At 36.9% G+C, this 22,497-nt stretch overlaps 1 non-coding gene and 1 pseudogene across 1 annotated transcript; both read right to left on the bottom strand.

Annotated features, from left to right (window-relative positions):
* LOC112439084 (POTE ankyrin domain family member E-like) overlaps positions 1–22,497 on the bottom strand; it is a 115,743-nt pseudogene that overhangs the window by 13,319 nt on the left and 79,927 nt on the right.
* On the bottom strand, positions 22,339–22,445 carry LOC117978766 (U6 spliceosomal RNA). Its single transcript, XR_004669438.1, has one exon. It is a non-coding gene; the product is annotated as a U6 spliceosomal RNA (small nuclear RNA).

The raw sequence follows: 22,497 nt of genomic DNA, 5'->3' as shown, positions 1-22,497 counted from the left end.
TTGAAAAGAGTTTACCTCATGAAACCCTAACTAGTGAGCCCCTACAGTGCACCGAAGTGCTTTTTTAAAAGATTCCTAACTGGATTGTAGGCACACTTTAAATTATTAGGAGCCGAAATCAACACCCAACAGAAAGAGATGCAAATTCTTAAATTTTAATTGAAATTATATACTGTAATATGATAGTGTTATGTATCTAGATTATCTGCTTAAGTCCAGTTCTAATATATTATAATATGTACTAATGACAGTAGATAAAAATTTTAATCTGTCCTGATTTTCTGCAACTGAAATAAATTAGAATGTTATTGTGTTTCTGCACTAACACCAAAGGTCCCATTCTGAAAGATATGATTCCTTTAATAGGCAGTTGGGTTGCTTTTTTGACCTGGTTCCCTCCCTGAACAGAAACACTGAGGTCAATGAGAGACCACAAGGCAGAATATATCTTTAACCTTAGTATCAGTGACTGACAATATAAAACTGCAGATTTTCAATCACTGGCCATGATTACTCTTTAACCATGAATCCAGCTCAGGGACCATCAGTGTTACATTGTTCATAATTCTATTGCTTAATAATATAATCCAATAATTGATGTTACCTTCTTCATCATGTTAGGGTGTTGTAAAAATAAAAGAACAAAGTTCTGAAATTTGTTTTTGCCTCTATTCCAAAAGGAAAGATCAGCTATAAGTTAATCAAGAAGGCAGATAAGAATATTTTAAAATAAGAGTATTTTAAATTTCATAGTGGGTTATGTTGAAGTTAAATATCAAATATTAAATTAGAATCTATTGATTCTCCTTTTAATAAGGTTGCTGAATTTATTACAGTAAATTTTAAGAATCTATTAAATTTTTTTTTTTTTTTTTTTTTTGAAACAGAGTCTTGCTCTGTCGCCCAGGCTGGAGTGTAGTGGCAGATCTCGGCTCACTGCAAGCTCCACCCCTCAGGTTCATGGCATTCTCCTGCCTCAGCCTCCTAAGTAGCTGAGACTACAGGTGCCCACCACCACACCCGGCTAAGTTTTTGTATTTTTAGTAGAGACAGGGTTTCATCATCTTAGCCAGGATGGTCTCGATCTCCTGACCTCATGATCCGCCCACCTCGTCCTCTCAAAGTGCTGAGATTACAGGCATGAGCCACCCCCCCAGCCAAAAGATTCTTAAAAAAAGAATCTATTGATTCTCAAAGCCTAGTCTCAAAGGTAATTTCATTTGGACTATCTAATATTATTAAAGCAAAAAAAAAAAAAAAAACGTTAAACCAAAAGTTTAAATTTAAGAGTTTCCATGCCTCTGGCTGGCTATTTTCACTTCCTTTAAGCCTTTGAGACTCTTCCTCTGATGTCAGCTTTAAGTCTTGTTCTGTTGAAAAATCCATATATTCAGTTAAAATCAACCACTTAGAACAGTTAAAAACTATTGCCTTTTAAAAACAGATTTAAGACATTTCATTTTATTTCATAAATTGAGTGTTTAATCTTTCATGAAATTGTCATTTACGAAATAATTCTCAAAAACTTCAAAAAACCACTTGGGGAGACATCAGATGTCACCAGATTGAAGACATACACACATGTTAAAAATTCCCTCATAAATTCATCCACCCAACATAAATGAACAAAACCACCATAAACACAGCTTTAAAATACAGTAGAAACATATAAGGTGACACAGCATATTGTTCTCCACTTCCTAATAGTACCTTATAAATGATTTCCAAAATCACTGCTGACACCTTTATTACTGTACAACATTTTCCTAATATCTAAAATGTTTCCCTCCATAATTCTGACAAATTAATTTTAATTTTTTTTTTTTTTTTTTTTTTTTAATGAACCAGGGTCTTGCTCTGTCACCAGGCTGGAATGAAGTGGTGCGATCAGCTCACTGCAACCTCTGACTCCCTGGTTCAAGCGATTCTCCTGCCTCAGTCTCCTGAGTAGCTGTGATTACAGGCAAGCACCACCACACCCAGCTAATTTTTGTATTTTTAGTAGAGATGGGGTTTCACCATTGGACAGGATGGTCTCAATCTCCTGACCTCATTATCCGCCCACCTCAGCCTCCAAAGTGCTGGGATTATAGGCATGAGCCACCACACCCAGCCTTATTTTCATCTTTTGAAACAATCCTATGTGAAGTCTTCCTTGATTCTGCATGTCTTCCCCCAAATAAATAGGTATCTCCTTCCTTGAGGCTGCCTTAGTATTTTACTGATTTTTCTACGGCATCTTTACCCCCTAAGCTGTACATTATTTCTCCATATGTCTGTCCCCTCTGCTCCAAGACTGCAGAGGAGAGTCTTGCACATCATCTTTGTAAAAACAGTCTTTGTTTTACTCAGAAAATTTGTATTGAGTCCTGCTACATACATGCTAGGCATTAGGGTCTAAAAAGAATGAAAATAAAGCATCTCAGGGATGGCTTTTCTAGAACACATACCCAAGCAGAGACTTAAATATTGAGGCTGGCCAGATTAAAAGGGGTAGAGGGCAGGAAAGGGTGACAGCATGCCCGGCAGCAGCAAGAGCGGGAGCGAGGCCTGAAAGAATGAAAGTATTTGCCTACAATAGAAGGATGAGTGAGTAGGGCACTACCGGCAGCTCAGTAATGCCAGAGAAAGGGCACACAGGGAAAAGGGCTAAAGATGGAGAGTGGGGCAGAAGTCAGATTATGAAAGCCTTATGTGTAATTTTAAGATGCTTGGACATTAATGTTCAAGAGTGGTCCCTGGTCCTATCTGCATTGAGATATAGATCACTTTAAATGCCAAAACCAATATTTCTAGTGAACCATTATTCATTAAGACAAGGTGACAGATAATTCATGTGGACACAACTGAAATGATACTATGTAGCGAATTCTCAATAATTCTGATGAACACTTGGAAAGTCAATTCTATAATAAAGTCATACAAATTACAATAAATCAGTAAAGATTTGGTTTGGGAAGATGCTTTGTAAAGTTATAGTGCATATGAATACAACTAAGAGTCGTGAATTCAGAGCTGTGACAATAAAGCAAAGAAATTACATTGTGTTTGAGTCAGCAATCTTTAGATTTCTATCCAGTCTTCCCATCCAGTCCATAAATTCTAAGTATAATCCTGGTACTCACTCTCAAGTTTACGTTAAATACTATCCTATACAAAAACCACTCTTTCTCTTGTTTTCATTATTTATATGTTGCCTTGTTTAAAGGAAGAACACAAAAATGCCCTGCTAAAGGGATTCTGTTTGGCTGCAGGCAGCAAGAGGGAAAAACACAAAGCATATTTTGCAGAAAATGATTTATTAGAAGTCAGAACTATGACACGAAGCCAAGCAGGGCACTCTAGGACTGAATTTGCTGTGCTGCCTTCATACGCTCCTTGCTTTCTTTTCTGGCAGCTGTGACTCACACAGGTCATGGAGAGTATCATTCCCTAAGAGGAACAACTCCGATATTCACCTTTATCTATTAAGTTCATCTGTCCCAATTCTGTGTTCTGTGGATGCTGACTTTCGGTCATGGATGGTGATACACATGGACATTTATCATCCACTTTCAGATTCTTGGATATTTGACAAGTGTTATTAGTGAGAGTCAAACTAGTAGGATGCAAGTTATAAATGCTGATTATCCAATTACCTACTCAAAATATCCTACACGAATATTCCATTAAACATGAATAGAAAAACATTAGTCATTCCTGCTGACCTGCTGTTCTTTGCTCTTCCGTATTCACCAGAAAATTTCCTACTCCTTCCTCACAACTAGGTTAAATACTGGTGTACAACCTGGAAACCTGTACATCATCTGAGATTTCTCTCTGTCCCCCAAGCCTTTCTCATTCAATTATCACTAAATCATATTGACAATACCTCTCTTCTGCCTCCATTTTGTATTCCCACTGCCACTGGGAACATAAACATTTACAAAATGGCTTTTATTTAAAAGAAAACCGCCAACTATTAATGTTATTTCTTACATGAAAAAAAATTAAGCAAAACAAATGAAAAAGGCATAACAAAGGCCAACATATTAAAATGAGTAACTGAGATTCCTAACGTTATTTATTTCACCATGGATGGGTGAAAACCTTATGATACATTGATACTAGTCCAAGGATGTGTGACATGGAAACCATAGCTGACTACTGCAAAAGCTTCCTTTGTCTCCTGGTCTTTACATGGTTGTCTTCCATGAATCCCAGCAAACTATAGGCCACAGCACAAATCCAATCTGCATTATGGCTTTGTAAATAAAGTTTTATAGGAGCTCAGTCATGCCCGTTTGCTTATGTATAATCATGATTTCACACTACAACAGCAGACAACAGCAGGGTTAAATAGATATGATAGAGACCACATAGTCTGAAATATTTCCCACCTGGTCCTTTACAGAAAAAGCTTTCTAACCCATTTTACACCATAACCAGAATGCCTTAATACTCAAATTTAATCTTGTGACTCTCCTGCTCAAATTTCTCCAATGAGCCCCTGCAGCACACATTGTTGGCTATCAGTAGCCATTCCTTATTCTTTCTTGCAGAAGAAACACAAGTCTATTGGGATGTTTATTATCCCAATCCCCCTCCTTAACCTCAGAAAGAGAAATGTTTATTCTAAGCTAATCAGGTATTTGCCTTCTCAGTGCCTGGTTTGGGAATGAGCAGGTACTGTGACCCAGCCAATGAAATGTTACAGGAAGCCCCTTGCATGCTTCTAAGTTTTCTCACTGTTTAAAAGACACATGTGAAGAAAAGCAGCCCTTGCAATGTTGTGTTGTGAGAACAAGATGTTTGGAGCTGCTGCGGATTAGCCAACCATGAAAGGAGACGTGAATAAAACACTGTCAACAGCACAGCTGAAAGAGGGACAAGTGGGATCCTAGGATATCAATGAACAAACAAAACAACTCTGGTTCCTACTGTTTTAGCCACTGCTTATCTAGTATTTGCAGTCCAAAGCATTCTACCTGGTAAACTTCCCATGGCCCACAGGGTAAAACCTACTCATTTCTATAGTATTAAAAAGTCTATCATGAACTTGCCTTAGCTAAGTATTCACCTCATTCCCAACCTCTCGTATCTCACACTTTTGGTGTTAGCAAAAGTGAATTGCTCAGAATCCCTGCAAAGTTCACTCAAGCATCTTGTCTTTTGCACTTGCTGCTCTTTCTGCCAAACAGGCAATCTCATTAGATGTTCCTTCTGGCAAACACACAACCTCGTTGCATGTTCCTTCTGCCAAACATTATTCTTCTGCTTCTTTACCTAGAAAAATTCTTCTTTCTCTGCATGCTTACCTTAAATCATACCTACTTTTTTCCAAAACTTTCATTCCTCCTCACATATGTCTGGCACATAATCAATATATAATAAATCATAATTATAAGCTTCCAGTGGGCATCTAGCACACAGTAAGCACTGAATAAAGTAGCAAAAGAATAAAAATGGCAATGATAATAACAAGCTCCTGTTTTTTTGTTTTCTGTAGCCTTAGAAAAAATGCTTAGTATCTAAAAGACATTTGACTATTTGTTAAGTGGACAAGTGAAAACATAAATAAAAATGTTTCCTTTGTGAATGCTGTTGAAAAAGCACAGAAATGAAATAGAGACAGTTCTGTTATGAGCATCTTAAAGACTAAAACTACATCTATTCCATCTTTGTCTCCTGCAACTTATAAAACCTAACTTATAGAAGCTTTTTGATGATGAGATAGCTAAATTAAAGGTGTCCTCATGCAGCTTGGATTGTACCATGTATTAGGTGTCCACATCCAGGTAGGATACTAGCAATTTTGTTACTGTGAAACATTTTTATACTTTTATTATAATGTGCTGACCCTTGAGTTGGGCAAATTGTACATTATGACAATCGTTTGCCAAACGGTAGCAGAGCACCTTCTTCTAACAAAATTACTGTTATCATGACAATTAACCAGCAGGTAGAAGAACACATCTTGTTCCAACAAAGTAAATGTATCTCTTTCAACTTCAAATTAGCAGGAATGAAGTCAGTAATAATGAGACCTTGTTGGCACAAGCATACGTAACATGACCTGTGCTTCACTGTTCTTTTGTGATCAAAAATTCCTTACTTTTACTTTTTTATCTATGGTAGGACCACTCAGAGCAGGGTTCCACAACTCCCAGGCCACAGACTGGTACCAGTCCATGGCATGTTAGGAACCACGCCACACAGGAGGAGGTGCGCAGCAGGCAAGCCAGGGAAGCTTCATCTGTATTTACAGCCACTCCCCATGGCTCATATTACAGCCTGAACTCTGCCTCCAGTCAGATCAGTGATAACATTAGATACTCATTGGAGCATCAACCCTGTTGTGAACTGCCCATCCGAGGGATCTAGGTTGTGTGCTTCATATGAGAATCTAATGCCTGATGATATGTCACTGTCTCACTTTGCCCCCAGAAGGGACCATCTAGTTGCAGGGAAACAAGCTCAGAGCTTCCACTGATTCTACATTATGGTAAGTTGTATAATTATTTCATTATATATTACAATGTAATAATAATCTAAAGTAGCACAATAAATGTAATGTGACTGAATAATCCTGAAATCATCCCCACCTTCCCCCAGTCCATGAAAAAATTGTCTTCCACAAAACCGGTCCCTGGTGCCAAAAAGGTTGTGGACAACTGACCTAAAGTAATTCACTATCACAAGTCTTACCTGGGTTGCTGTTTTCAGAAGAGTATTTTGGCATCTGTTTTTCTTTGTAGTCAGAAAGTAATTTGCAAATTCTATGTATAAAAATATAATAAATAAAATTACTGTTTTAAAATACTGATCTGGAAACTCACCAAATGTAAAATATCAGAACAGTATTATCCCATCCACTTATGTGTACTTTCTACAAACTTCTCATGAAGCTTCTAATTAAAGAAGAAAAAAAAAGGTGAAATACTCATAAATCGAGGGCACTTTGACCCAGTAAATTAGCTTGCATTAGCATTACATAATATAAAGTGTCCCAACTCTGCATAAGTCCTAGTTCCATAATGAACAGCTATTTGCTCTTGAACAAGCTGCTTCTCTTAGGCTCAATGTCTTCTTCTACAAAGCGAGGACTATGCTGCCTTATTTTCCTAGGTTGTTCTTATGATTTAACAAGATAACATTTTTCTAAATGCTCAGAGAAACAGTAAAACAATTGAATAATCTCTGCCTGAACTTTATGACTGAAATTATCTTGGAATCCCAAATAAAACCCAATGTGTATTTTATTCATAGGTTCTAATATGCAAATGTTATAGTTTTCAGGAAATGTTATTAAATCCTAATTTTGCTTCTTAGTTGTCCTACTCTTTATGGTTTATAATTCAGGGCATCTCAACTATGTGATAGTTTGTAACTAAATTTTTTCATAAATATCTCATTAAAGTAGACAATGTGATTGTCCACTATTACGGAGTTGATCAATCACGCCAAGGGCAGAAAAACCAATGGATGTTAAGACCTGACTTGGACCAACGATTCTTCTCTACAGACTCGAACTCTGAGCCAGATGTTTGTTACAATGATGCTTTATATACATGTTCATCTCCAGCTGACATGGGAGACCAAAACCTTACTTTTAATTTTTTTTTAGGTTCCATGAAGAAGTTGCAAGTTGATATTCTCTAAATTTTAACATACATACTAACAATATATTTTGCACACAACACCCCACACGTCATTTGGCTCTGATGTCATCTCAAAGACCACCTTACATGACTATTTTTGTAGCGCAAATCACAATTTCAATATTTTGGTGGCACCGTTTTGCTTTGATTCACACTGTTTCCTTAGAGCTAGTCAGCAAACAGTCAAATGAGCTTCCAGTGACTGTGAAAAATATGGAATGCTTCCAAAATTTGTGTGGCCGCCTTATGCAAGGGCCAGCTCCTTAGGAGGCTGAGGCAGGAGAAATGCATGAACCCAGGTTGCAATGAACTGAGATTGCGCCACTGCACTCCAGCTTGGGTGATACAGCGAGACTCCATCTCAAAAAAATAAAATAAGATACCAGTAAAGTTTGCAATTCCTCTGACTCTGTTTACCATAATTACAATTATGATTACTAGTAAAACAATAAATAGTGAATAACCACAATATTGGGCTTTTCTCCCTAAATAAAAAAATTAATATAAAGAGTGTAGCTTATTATAAAAAGCCAAAACAATTTTTAAAATGCATACAATTACCAGGCAAAACTGTTAGAATGAACCATGTCAAACATTTTATTTATTTATTTATTTTTGAGACACAGTCTTGCTCTGTCACCCAGGCTGAAGTGCAGTGGTGTGATCTCGGCTCACTGCAAGCTCCGCCTCCCGGGTTCATGCCACTCTCCTGCCTCAGCCTCTCCAGCAGCTGGGACTACAGGCACACACTGCCACACTTGGCTAATTTTTTTGTATTTTTAGTAAAGACGGGGTTTCACCGTGTTAGCCAGGCTGGTCTCAATCTCCTGACCTCGTGATCCACCTGCCTTGGCCTCCCAAAGTGCTGCGATTACAGGTGTGAGCCACTGCGCCTGGCCCATGTCAAACATTTTTAAAGTGAGAATCAATCAAACAATATACTCAGGATAAACTCCATTCACTCATTTAATAAGTATTTATTAGGTAGCTACGTCCAAAATGCTAAGCCTTTTTCTAGGCAGTGAGGATATGGTAGTGAAAAATAAAAACCCTATTCATGAGAGTGAGAAAAACACACAATAACAACAGACAGATAAGGCAAAATATACAGGATGTTAGAGGAGAAAAACTAAAGCAGGAAAACAAAACGTTTATGTGTTTGATGGGGAGGGTGGTGGGAAAGTTGGGATGGCCAGAAAAGTCCCTGCTGAGAAAGGGTTTTTTTTTTTCTAACACAAAAAACCTTTTATTTGTATATCAAAGACTCTAAGAAACGATGACATAAGGTTAACAGCGTTGATGTCAAGATACAAATAGGTTTGAAGTTGGAGATGATAAATCACTTTTGTTTCATTGAACCTTCTCATGATTACATTAGAGAGCATTCCTTGTATGCTCCCAATTGCATCTTAAGCATGATGCATCTGGGTAGTACATGGTTCTTCCTCAGAAAGTGGTTGTTACTTAATATGTTTCTTTTTACCCTTTTTCCTCTTCTTCTTAGAAAGGGGGTTTTAAATAGAGAACTGAAGGAATGGAAAGAGAAAGCTAGGAGGATATCTGGGGAAAAAGCATTCCAGACACAGGGAACTGCCAAGTACAGAGGTGTGCCTGGAGTCTTTAAGCACTAGGGGTAGATAAGGGACAACAAGAATTCAGTGTGGCTGAAGCAGAGCAAGGGAGATAATTAGGAGGAACTTTGACATATACTCAGAGTGAAATGGGAGGCAATCAGAAGGGCTAGGGCAGGGGAATGACACAATTTGACTCATGTTTTAAATACATCCACTGAGTTAAGAATGGATGAAAAGGGAAGTTTTTAAAAGCCAGGATGATCAATTCCCAGTCTATGACACTCATCTAGACTGCAGATGACCGTGGCTCAGATGTACAAGATATGACTGGCTTCTGGACATACTCTTCAGGTAGACCTCACAAGATTTACTGAGAGATTAGATGTGAGGTGTCAGAGAGAGAGAGATGAGTCAAGAATGACACCAAGATTTTTGGCAGATTTGTGGTTAAGAGTTACCCTTAACCAAAGTAGGAAAGACTACATGAGGTGTGGATTTCAGGAAGGACATCAGTAGCCCAATTTTGGATCTGACAAGTGTGTGATACCAAATAGAGACGTCAAGTAGGCAGGCTGATATAGAAATCTGGAATTAAGGAGAGAGATCTGAGCTGGAGACATACATTTGGAAATCACTAGCATATACACAGTAGAAAAAGTCACGAGGGGCCAGGTGCAGTGGCTCACACCTGTAATCCCAACACATTGTGAGGCCAAGGCAGACAGATCACCTGAGGTCAGGAGTTTGAGACCAGGCTGGCCAACATGGGGAAATGCTGTGTCTACTAAAAATACAAAAATCAGCTGAGCATGGTGGCACACAGCTGTAATGCCAGCTACTCAGGAGGCTGAGGCAGGAGAATTGCTTAAACCCAGGAGGCAGAAGTTGTAGTGAGCCGAGATCACACCACTGAACTCCAGCCTGGGGGACAGAGTCAAACTCTGTCTCAAAAAAAGAAAAATAATAAGTCACAAGAAAGAAAATTGAGGACTGAGCCCTGGGAAACAACAATGTCCAAAAGGAGAAAGATGAGGAGGAGCAAGCAAAACAGACCATGATGAATGGACTAGAAAGGCAGGAGGAAAAGTCTGAGGGAGTGAGGTCCTGAAAGCCAAGTGAAGATGCCGTTGGGGAGGAGATGCCCTCCATTGGCTCAAATATTGCTGACAGATTAAATAAAATGAGGTGTAAGAAAAATGCATAGATTTATTACAGAAAAAAATTAGTGATAATCTTGAGGAAAAACAACGTTGGAGGACTGCTGAAACTGAAGACACTGGTGTGAGATCAAGAGTGAATGAAAAGAAAATTTGAGTTCGTGAGTGTAGACAGTTCTTTTAAGAACATCACACTTAGGAGTCATGACTGAGAATGTTGTAATTTTCTTCCACAGTCATGGAAAAGTAATAGACAAATGGTTTCAAATTTTATATAACAGGTGTAGTTTTCAAATTTTATATAATATATTTTAAAGGTTATAAAAATTATACACATGTGGCATTACAAATGCCAGACTGAGGTGTTAAATTCTTATAACTATAGAGTAAAAGTTGCCTTGAACATTTCTAGATTACATAAGCTGATTATTATTTTGTTCATGCTTATACATAAAGACCAAGAAATACTAAAAGTTTCAAGGAGAGTATTTCTTGCTTGATAAAATCAGCCAATTCTAGGACAGCTGACACTCATCAAATATACAAAGTAATTGATCACAGCAAAATACTGAGTTCTATTAACAGGAATAAAGTGGCAGAAATGCAGAAAATAATCTTATTTTATAAATGAAGTTTTTAAAATTATATGAAGTCACTGTGGAAAAACGTGGTGAGGTGAATACTCAAATATATCCTTTTCTCAAAGAAAAGATAATGTCATCCATGCAGGGCACTTTAACATGTAAGAGTCAATGCATTAGCAGCACCTTCCTTTGAGCACAAGGGTCAGCAAATAAGCACCTGTGGGCCAAATCCAGCCCACTGACTGTTTTTGTAAGTCAAGTATCTTGGAACACAGCCATGCTTATTCACTTTACAGTCCATAGTGTCAATTAGTTGGGTGTGATGTTGCATACCTGTGGTCCCAGCTAGTAGAGAGGCTGGGGTGGGAGGATCACTAGAGCCCAGAAAGTTGAGGCTGCAGTGAGCCATGATCACACAACTGCACTCCAGCCTGGGAAACAGAGACCCTGTCTCAAAAAAAAATAAATAAATAGATATAGTCCACAAAGCCTAAAATATTTACTAACTGGCTCTTTGCAGAAAAAGCTGGCCAACTCCTGGTTTAGCAGATGAAAGGCCCTTTGATGTATTTTAATAAAAGTTTTACCAAATATACTGAAATGTTTATATTAAATATAGAACCCCATGTACAATCCCTTGGCAATATTCAGACTGAGGGTCCAATATTTCAGCACTCAGGCACTGATGACAAAAATTTAATAATTAGCAATCTTGTTGCTAACAAGGTACAGTGTCAATGTAGCATGTAGCTTCCATTTGCAACACAGCAAATATTACAAGAATTCTAACAAAATTATCTTAAGATGTGTTATCACTAATGCTTTAAATATATTTTAATTGTGAAATAATCAGTATACTCTAGATCTAACCTCACTTGTAAAAAATGGCTTCATACTACATTAATTTCTGGATATGAAAATTGAGCTATTTCCTATTGGTAAGGATTTAGTTTTCACAAGGATAATTTCCTATTGATAAGGATCCATCTTTTTGATATAATAATGCTGTAATAAATGTCCTTATACATAAGTATGTATGTAACAAATCTATACAAATATCCTTTACATATATTACAAATCCTTAATGTTATACATGTGTTTGTGAATATGCTACTAAATTAATGTTCAAAATGTATTTACCAGCAGTGTATGAAATGTCTTTTACAATGAAACCATTTCCCTTGCAGCAACACAGATGGAGCTGGAGGCCATTATCCTAAGCAAACTAATGCAGGAACAGAAAATCGAATGCCACATATTCTTACTCATCAGTGGGAACTAAACAATGAGAACCCATGGACACAATGAGGAGAATAACAGACACCAGGGTTTACTTGAAGGTGGAGCATGGCAGGAGGGAGACGACCAAAAAACTACCTTTCCGGTGTTTTGCTTATTATTTGGCTGATGAAATAATCTGTAGTCCAAATCTCCATGACACACTTTACCTATATAACAAATCTGCACATGTACCCTTGAAGTTAAAAGAAAAGTTCACTAAAAAGAAAAGAAAATGCCTTTTCCCTCACATTTGCCAATACTGGTTATTTTTCAAATAAAGTAATGACTGGAAAAAATGGTAACTCATTGTTTGCTGATTTTCATTTTTCTGATTAACAGGCAAGGCTGAATATCCTAGTAAAACTATAAAATTTGTTCATCATGAATATTAGCCCAAATTAGGGTTAGTTTGCCAGCTCATAGTTATCTCCTGTTCAATGTTGCCATAGGCTTACCTGTGATACTCTTCACTTTCAGTGTCAGGAAATTGCTGATTTTCAGGTGTTCTGCTCTTCCTTTGAGGAATTAATCCATCATCACCATTGCCAGCAGCGACACCATTAGTCAGGTTTTCTGGTATTCCCACATTATTACTTTCGTGCTTTTTCATTTCTTCTTCAACCTTGAGTGGCATATTAAGGATGGTTATCACTTTATTGAATAAAAAGAACCTAAAAAGATTTTACCAATTGACTCAGTTTGCCATCATTTTAGTCACTAAAAATATTTCACACTTAAATTTGATCATATATACAGAACTATTACCATATAAATTTAAGATGTAATTATCATATCATTAATATATCACAGAAATTTCTGTGAAGTTTGCTTCATTTCTGTTTCAATAAATAAAACAGAATTTTCCAAAATTCAAAAAGGGCCCTCCATCATTTTGTGCTTTTATTCTCAATCACTCTTCAGAATCTTATATATGTATTTACCCTATTTGGCTCGTGGGAACACACAAATAAAAAGACAAAGAAAGATGCAAAATGTGTCTTCTTCTGTCTTTTCTACCTAGATTTTACATTAAACAGTCAGATTTCGAGGATGAGACACTCTGGGGCTTCAGGAATAGAAAGGAAGTTTGCCCTTTTCTGCGCTAAGATATTCTTCTCCCCCACTGCCTTTGAACATTCTTTTTTCATTTGGTTCCTGGGATATCAAAAACATGATGGTGCTCACTGAAATGTGGGAACCAAAGTTTGCCACAACACAAGGAGCAGAGTGAAACTGCTGAGGTGCAAACGTGGAATTCCAGAAAATGAGATGCTCCCCAAATTTCACATTCAATAGCCATACAATTTTCTAGCTGGAAGATACACAGAATAAGAAACTATCTTCTTTAGCCACATAATCTATTGATAATCAGACTAAAACCAAGAAAGATAAAATGATTGGTCCAAAGCTCCTAAACTGGCATTACTTAGCATTTTATGGCACCATTCAGGATTGTTCCATAATAATCAAAGAATATCTTAGGGTTTGTATCTCTCGAAAACTCAATGTACAGAATTCTTTCTGAGTTAAATATTAACTTTTTCACTGATGATTTATGCTACTTACATGATAGGATCATGTATGCCTACACTTACTGCACTTTGTTAAACAACATAATGTAAAAATCTAATTTAACAGAAACATGTGAATATGAAGGTATACCTCTCTATCACCATCCTTATTTATTTCTGGTTCTTGAGACATTTTCTGCAGATGCAAAAACAGAAGGTTAATTTGCTTGTTGTATTTCTGTGATGTCTCCTCTTTTGGAATGCATGTTTTAAAAAATTTTATTCTTAAGTAATCAAGTATGGACAATGAAAAATTAGAAAATAATTAAAATTAAAATTTAACTATTAAAATAAATAAATAATAATTACAATTAAGAATTAACTTTTTAATCTATGTTTAGCTACTGCCACATTACTGGCTTCTGATTAACATGGGAAAAATAATTCACCTTAGCCAAAGGGAGAAGAAAAACATGAACCAGCAAACTTAACTTGGTCACTATTTGTTCGGACTAAACAGTTTGTTATGTGTTAAATCTACCAAAAATGAATTAGCAGATGATTTGTAGTGTTCCAAAGGCTTCCTCACTTGAAAAGAGTTTACCTCATGAAACCCTAACTAGTGAGCCCCTACAGTGCACTGAAGTGCTTTTTTAAAAGATTTCTAACTGGGTTGTAGGCACCCTTTAAATTATTAGGAGCCGAAATCAACACCAAACAGAAAGAGATGCAAATTCTTAAATTTTAATTGAAATTATATACTATAATATGATAGTGTTATGTATCTATACTATCTGCTTAAGTCCAGTTCTAATATATTCTAATGTGTACAAATTACAGCAGATAAAAAAATTTTAATAATATGTACTGATTTTCTGCAACTGAAATAAGTTAGAATGTTATTGTGTTTGTGCACTAATACCAAAGGTCCCAATCTGCAAGATATGATTCTTTTAATAGGCAGTTGGGTTGGTTTTATGACCTGGTTCCCTCCCTGAACAGAAATGCTGAGGTCAGTGAGAGACTACAAGGCAGAATATATCTTTAACCTTGGTATCAGTGACTGACAATATAAAACTGCAGATTTTCAATCACTGGCCATGATTACTTCTTAACCATGAATCCAGCTCAGGGACCATCAGAGTTACATTGTTCATAATTCTATTGCTTAATAATATAATCCAATAATTGATGTTACCTTCTTCATCATGTTAGGGTGTTGTAAAAATAAAAGAATAAATAAAGTTCTGGAATTGTTTTTGCCTCTATTCCAAAAGGAAAGATTACTTGTAAGCTAATCAAAAAGGCAGATGAGAATATTTTAAATAAGAATATTGTAAAATAAGAATATTTTAAATTTTATAGTGGTTATGTTTTTCAAGTTAAATATCAAATGTTAAATTAGCATCTATTCATTCTTCTGTTAATGAGATTGCTGAATTTATTAAAATAAATTTGAAGAATCTATTTAAAAATTCTTTGAAAAAACAATCTATTGATTCTCAAAACCTAGTCTGAAAGGTAATTTCATTTGGACTATCTAATATTATTAAAGCAAAGAAAACAACATTAAATCAAAAATTTAAATTTAAAATTTTCCATGCCTCTGGCTGGCTATTTTCACTGCCTTCGAGCCTTTGTGACTCTTCCTCTGATGTCAGCTTTAAGTCTTGTTCTGTTAAGAAATCCATATATTCAGTTAAAATGAACCACTCACAACAGTTAAAAACTATTGCCTTTATAAAAATAGATGTAAGACAACATTTTATTTCATAAGTTGAGTGTTTAGTTTTTCAAGAAATAGTTATTTAGGAAATAATCCTCCCAAACTTCAACAAACCACTTGGGGAGACACCTGATGTCATTCACTCACAAATTCATCCACCCAACATAAATGAACAAAACCACCAGAAACGCAACTTTAAAATACAGTAGAAGCACATAAGGTAACACAGTATGTTGTTCTCCACTTCCTAATAGAGAAGCAGTAAATGTAAAGAAAAGGAAATTTAGTTTTAAAGAGAAACAAGTTTTCCTGCACTTAGCTACTCTGACTCTAAGGATAGTAACAAGCAGGGCCCAGGAAAGGTCGTGGTGACCCTGCCTGAGAAGCCAGAGCCCACAGGTATGGGCTCCAGACATCCCAGAGCAAGGTTAAGAAAACAAATTCCTTTAATGTCTCCCCTTCCCCTCAGCATTTACTCATAGCTATTTTTACAAATGCATATTATTTGCAAGTTCCTGTTTTCCTTCATTGCAGTTGCAAGGTCACAAGCTACGCTGAGGTTGCAAAACTGCCACTATATGATTAACTGCCTTTGTTTTGCTTCTGTAAGCTTGCCTACATAAGCCAAGCCCTGTCTTTGTTCAGGGCTAGCTTTTGGCTGCAAATCCACTGAGCTCGCGCGCACCTAAATGAAATCCTCCTGTTTCACCCACTGGGTCTCTCCTGCCTCCTGTTTTCTGCAACAATAGTACCTTATAAGTGATTTCCAAAATTACTAATGACACCTTTATTAGTGTACAATGACTTCCTAATATCTAAAAATGTTTCCCTCCACTACTCTGACATATTTATTTTCATTTTTCTTTTCTTTTTTTTTTTTTTTTTTTGAGCCAGGGTCTTGCTCTGTCACCAGGCTGGAGTGCAGTGGCACAATCTCAGCTCACTGCAAACTCCGACTCCCTGGTTCAAAGGATTCTCCTATCTCAGTCTCCTGAGAAGCTGGGATTACAGACATGCACCATTATGCCCAGCTAATTTTCATGTTTTTAGTGGAGATGGGGTTTCACCATTGGCTAGGATGATCCTGATATTTTGACCTTGTGATCTGCCTGCTCCAGCCTCCCAAAATGCTGGGATTACAGGTGTGAGCCACCACACCCAGCCTTATTGTCATCTTTTAACACAATGCTATGAGAAGTCTTCCTTGATTCTGCATGTCTTTCCCCAGATAAATAGGTACCTCCTTACTTGAGGCTGCCTTAATAGTTTACTGATTTGTCCACTGCATCTTTACCCCCTAAGCTGTACATTATTCCTCCACATGTCTGTCCCCTCTGCTCCAAAACTGCAGAGGAGAGTCTTGCACATCATCTTACTCACATTTTACTCAGAAATTTCTTATTGAGTCCTGCTAAATACATGCTAGGCATCAGTTTAAAAAGAATGAAAATAAAGCATCTCAGGGATGGCTTTTCTAGAACACATGCCCAAGCAGAGACTTAAATATTGAGGCTGACCAGATTAAAAGGGGTAGAGGGCAGGAAAGGGTGACAGCATGCCCGGCAGCAGCAAGAGTGGGAACGAGGCCTGAAAGAGTGAAAGTATTTGCCTACAATAGAAGGATAAGTGAGTAGGGCACTACCGGCAGCTCAGTAATGCCAGAGAAAGGGCACACAGGGAAAAGGGCTAAAGATGGAGAGTGGGGTTGAAGTCAGATAATGAAAGCCTTATGTGTAATTTTAAGATGCTTGGACATTAATGTTCAAGAGTGGTCCCTGGTCCTATCTGCATTGAGATATAGATCACTTTAAATGCCAAAACCAATATTCTTAGTGAACCATTATTCATTAAGACAAGGTGAAAGCTCGTGTGGACAAACCTAAGATGATACTATGTAGCAAATTCAATTCTCATGAACACGTGGAAAGTCAGTTCTATAGTAAGTCAGAGAAATTATAATAAATCACTTAATACTTGGTTTGGGCAGGTGCTTTCTAAAGTTATAGTGCATATGAATTTAACCAATAGTTGTGAAGTCAGAGCTGTGACAATAAAGCAAAGAAACCACATTGTGTTTGAGTCAGCAATCTTTAGATTTCTATCTAGTCTTCCTACCCAGTCCGTAAATTCTAACTATAATCCTCGTACGCACTCTCAAGTTTATGTTAAACACTAGCCTATAAAAAAAACTCTCTTTCTTCATTTTGTTATTTATATGTTGATTTGTTTAAAGGAAGAACACAAAAATGCACTGCTAAAGGGATTCTGTTTGGCTGCAGGCAGCAAGAGGGAAAAACACAAAGCATATTTTGCAGAAAATGATTTATTAGAAGTCAGAACTATGACACGAAGCCAAGCAGGGCACTCTAGGACTGAATTTGCTGTGCTGCCTTCATACGCTCCTTGCTCTTTCTTTTCTGGCAGCTGTGACTCACACAGGTCATGGAGAGTATCATTCCCTAAGAGGAACAACTCCGATATTCATCTTTATCTATTAAGTTCATCTGTCCCAATTCTGTGTTCTGTGGATGCTGACTTTCGGTCATGGATGGTGATACACATGGACATTTATCATCCACTTTCAGATTCTTGGATATTTGACAAGTATTATTAGTGAGAGTCAAACTAGTAGGATGCAAGTTACAAATGCTGATTATCCAATTACCTACTCAAAATATCCTTCACGAATATTCCATTAAACATGCATAGAAAAACATTAGTCATTCCTGCTGACCTGCTGTTCTTTGCTCTTCTGTATTCACCAGAAAATTTCCTACTCCTTCCTCACGTCTAGATTAAATACTAGTGTACAACCTGGAAACCTGTACATCATCTGAGATTTCTCTCTGTCCCCCAAGCCTTTCTCATTCAATTATCACTAAATCATATTGACAATACCTCTCTTCTGCCTCCGTTTTGTATTCCCACTGCCACTGGGAACATAAACATTTACAAAATGGCTTTTATTAAAAAAAAAAACCTGCCAACAATTAATGTTATTTCTTACAGGAAAAAAATTAAGCTAAACAAATGAAAAAAGCATAACACCAAAAAAAAAAAAAAAAAAAAACAAAGGCCAACATATTAAAATGAGTAATTGAGATTCCTAACTTTATTTATTTCACTATGGACAGGTGAAAACCTTGTAATACATTGATGCTACTCCAAGGATGTATGACAAGGAAACCATAGCTGACTACTGCAAAAGCTTCCTTTGTCTCCTGGTTTCTTTACATAGTAAAGAACCTTCCATCAATCCCAGCAAACTACAGGCTACAGACCAAATCCAATCTGCATTATGGCATTGTAAGTAAAGTTTTATAGGACCTCAGTCATGCCTGTTTGCTTACATATAATTCTGGTGGCTTTCACACTACAACAGCAGACAACAGCAGGGTTAAGAAGACATAACAGAGACCACATAGTCTAAAATATTTCCCACCTAGTCCTTTACAGAAAAAGCTTTCTAACCCATTTTACACCATAACCAGAAGCCTTAATACTCAAATTTAATCTTGTGACTCCCCTGCTCAAATTTCTCCAATGAGCCCCTGCAGCACACATTGTTGGCTCCCTATCAACAGCCATTCCTTATTCTTTCTTGCAGAAGAAACACAAGTCTATTGGGATGTTTATTATCCCAATCCCCCTCCTCAGCCTCAGAAAGAGAAATGTTTATTCTAAGCTAATCATGTATTTTCCTTCCCAGTGCTTGGTTTGGGAATAAGCAGGTACTCTGACCTAGCCAATGAAATATTACAGGAAGCCCTTGAATGCTTCTAAGTTTTCTCCCAGTTACGTGAATAAAACACTGCCAACAGCACAGCTGAAAGAGGGACAAGTGGGATCCTAGGATATCAATGAACAAACAAAACAACTCTGGTTCCTACTGTTTTAGCCACTGCTCATCTAGTATTTGCAGTCCAAAGCATTCTACCTGGTAAACTTCCCATGGCCCATGGGGTAACACCTACTCATTTCTATAGTATTAAAAAGTCTATCATGAACTTGCCTTAGCTAAGTATTCACCTCATTCCCAACCTCTCGTATCTCACACTTTTGGTATTAGCAAAAGTGAATTGCTCAGAATCCCTGCAAAGTTCACTCAAGCATCTTGTCTTTTGCACTTGCTGCTCTTTCTGCCAAACAGGCAATCTCATTAGATGTTCCTTCTGGCAAACACACAAACTCATTGCATGTTCCTTCAGCCAAACATTATTCTTCTGCTTCTTTACCTAGAAAAATTCTTCTCTCTCTGCATGCTTACCTTAAATCATACCTACTTTTTTCCAAAATTTTCATTCCCCATTACATATGTCTGGCACATAATCAATATATAATAAATCATAATTATAAGCTTCCAGTGGGCATCTAGCACACAGAAAGCACTGAATAAAGTAGTAAAATAATGAAAATGACAATGATAATAACAAGCTCCTGTCTCTACTTTTAATTGTTTGTGCTCTGTAGCATTAGAAAAAATGGCTAGTATCTAAAAGACATTTGATAGTTATTTAAGTGGACAAGTGAAAATATAAATAGAAATGTTTTCTTTGTAAATTCTGTTGAAAAAGCACAGAAATGAAATAGAGACAGCTCTATTATGAGCACCTTAAAGATGAAAACTACATCTATTCCATTTTTGTCTCCTGCAACTTATAAAACCTAACTTACAGAAGCTCTTCGATAAATAGATGGCTAAATTAAAGGTGTCCTCATACAGTTTGGACTACACAATGTATTAGGTGTCTACAATCAGGTAGCATACTAGCATTTTTGTTAGTGTGAAACATTTTTCTACTTTTATGATAATCTGCTGAGCCTAGAGTTGGGCAATTTGCATATCTATTATGACACTCTTTTGGCTAATGGTAGCAGAGCATCTTGTTCTAACAAAATTACTGTTATGATGACAATTAGCCAGCAGGTAGAAGAACACATCTTGTTCCAAAAAAGTCAATATATCTCTTTCCAACTTCAAATGAGGAGGAATGAAGTCAGTAATAGTGAGACCTTATTGGGACAAGCATGTGTAACATGACCTATGCTTCAGTGTTCTTTTGTGATCAAAAATATCTTACTTTTAGTTTTTTATCTATGGTAGAACCAACCAGAGCAGGGGTCCTCAACTCCCAGGCCACAGACTCATACCAGTCCACGGACTATTATGAACCACACCACACAGGAGGAGGTGAGCAGTAGGCAAGTCAAGGAAGCTTCACCTGTACTTACAGCCACACCCCATGGCTCATATTACAGCCTGAACTCTGCCTCCAGTCAGATCAGTGATAACATTAGAAACTCATTGGAGCATGAACCCTGTTGTGAACTGCCTATCCGAAGGATCTAGGTTGTGTGCTTCGTATGAGAATCTAATGCCAGATGATCTATCATTGTCTCACTTTGCCCCCAGATAAGACCATCTAGTTGCAGAAAAATAAGCTCAGAGCTTCCACTGACTCTACATTATGGTAAGTTGTATAATTATTTCATTATATATTACAATGTAATAATAATATAAAATAGCACAATAAATGTAACATGATTGAATAATCCTGAAACCATCCCCACCTTTCCCCAGCCCATGGAAAGATTGTCTTCCACAAAACCGGTCCCTGGTGCCAAAAAGGTTGGGGAAAACTGACCTAAAGTGATTCACTGTTATAAGTCTTACCTGGATTGCTGTTTTCAGAAGAGACTTTTAGCATCTGTTTTTCTTTGTAGTCAGAAAGTAACTGGCAAATTCTATGTATAAAATTGTAATAAACCAAATTACTATTTTAATACTGATATAAAAAATACTTACCAAATGTAAAATTCTTAAGAGTATTTCAAACAATATCAGAATATCAGAACTTAACAGTATTATCCCATCCACTTATGAGTACATTCTGCAAACTTCTCTTTAAGCTTCTAATTAAAGAAGAAAAAAATGTAGGGTGAAATACTCATAAATCGAGGGCATGTGACCCAGTAAATTAGGTTGCATTAACCTGACATAATAGAAAGTGTCCCAACTCTGCATAAGTCCTAGCTCCATAATGAACAGCTATTTGTTCTTGGACAACTTGCTTCTCTTAGGCTCAATGTCTTCTTCAACAAAGTGAGGACTTTGCTGCCTTATTTCCCTAGGTTCTTATAAAAATTTAATGAGATAACATTTTTTAAATGCTGAGAGAAATAGTAAAGCAATGGAATAATCTCTTCCTAAACTTTATGACTAAAATTATCTTGGAATCACAAATAAAACCCAATGCATATTTTGTTCATAGGTTCTAATATGCAAATGTTGTAGTTTTCAGAAAATGTTATTAAGTCCTAATTTTGCCTCTTAGTTGTCCTACTCTTTATGGCTTATATTTCAGGGCATCTCGACTATGTCACAGTTTGTAACTAAATGTATTCATAAATATCTCATTAAAGTAGATAATGTGATTGTCCACTATTACGGAGTTGATCAATCACACCAAGGGCAGAAAAACCAATGGATGTTAAGACCTGGTTTGGACCAATGATCCTTCTCTACAGACTCAAACTCTGAGCCAGCAGATGTTGGTTACAATGATGCTTTATATTGATGTTCAATTCCGGCTGACATGGGAGACCAAAAGTCTACTTTTATTTTTTTTAGTTTCCATGAAGAAGTTGCAAGTTGACATTCTGTAATTTTCGACATACATACTAACAATATATTTTGCACCAAACATGTTATTCAGCTCTAAGTCATCTCATAGACCATCTTACATGACTATTTTTGCAGCGCAAATCACAATTTCAATATTTTGGTGGCACCCATTTTGCTTTGATTCACACTGTTTCCTTAGAGCTAGTCAGCAAATAGTCAAATGACCTTCCAGTGACTGCACAAAATATGGAATGCTTCAAAGATCTGTGCTGCCTCCTTATGCAGAAGTCATGCTAACTTTCTCCGTATTGTTCTAATTTTAGGATATGTGCCGCCAAAGCAAGCACAAAGCCCTACTTTTACACATGATTAGTGATGAGTCATGGACAAGGCTTGGCT

This window comes from Pan paniscus, chromosome 16, assembly GCF_029289425.2.
Source record: "Pan paniscus chromosome 16, NHGRI_mPanPan1-v2.0_pri, whole genome shotgun sequence".
Classification (NCBI taxonomy): Eukaryota; Metazoa; Chordata; class Mammalia; order Primates; family Hominidae; genus Pan; species Pan paniscus.
This window is presented reverse-complemented; position numbering and strand designations above follow the sequence as displayed.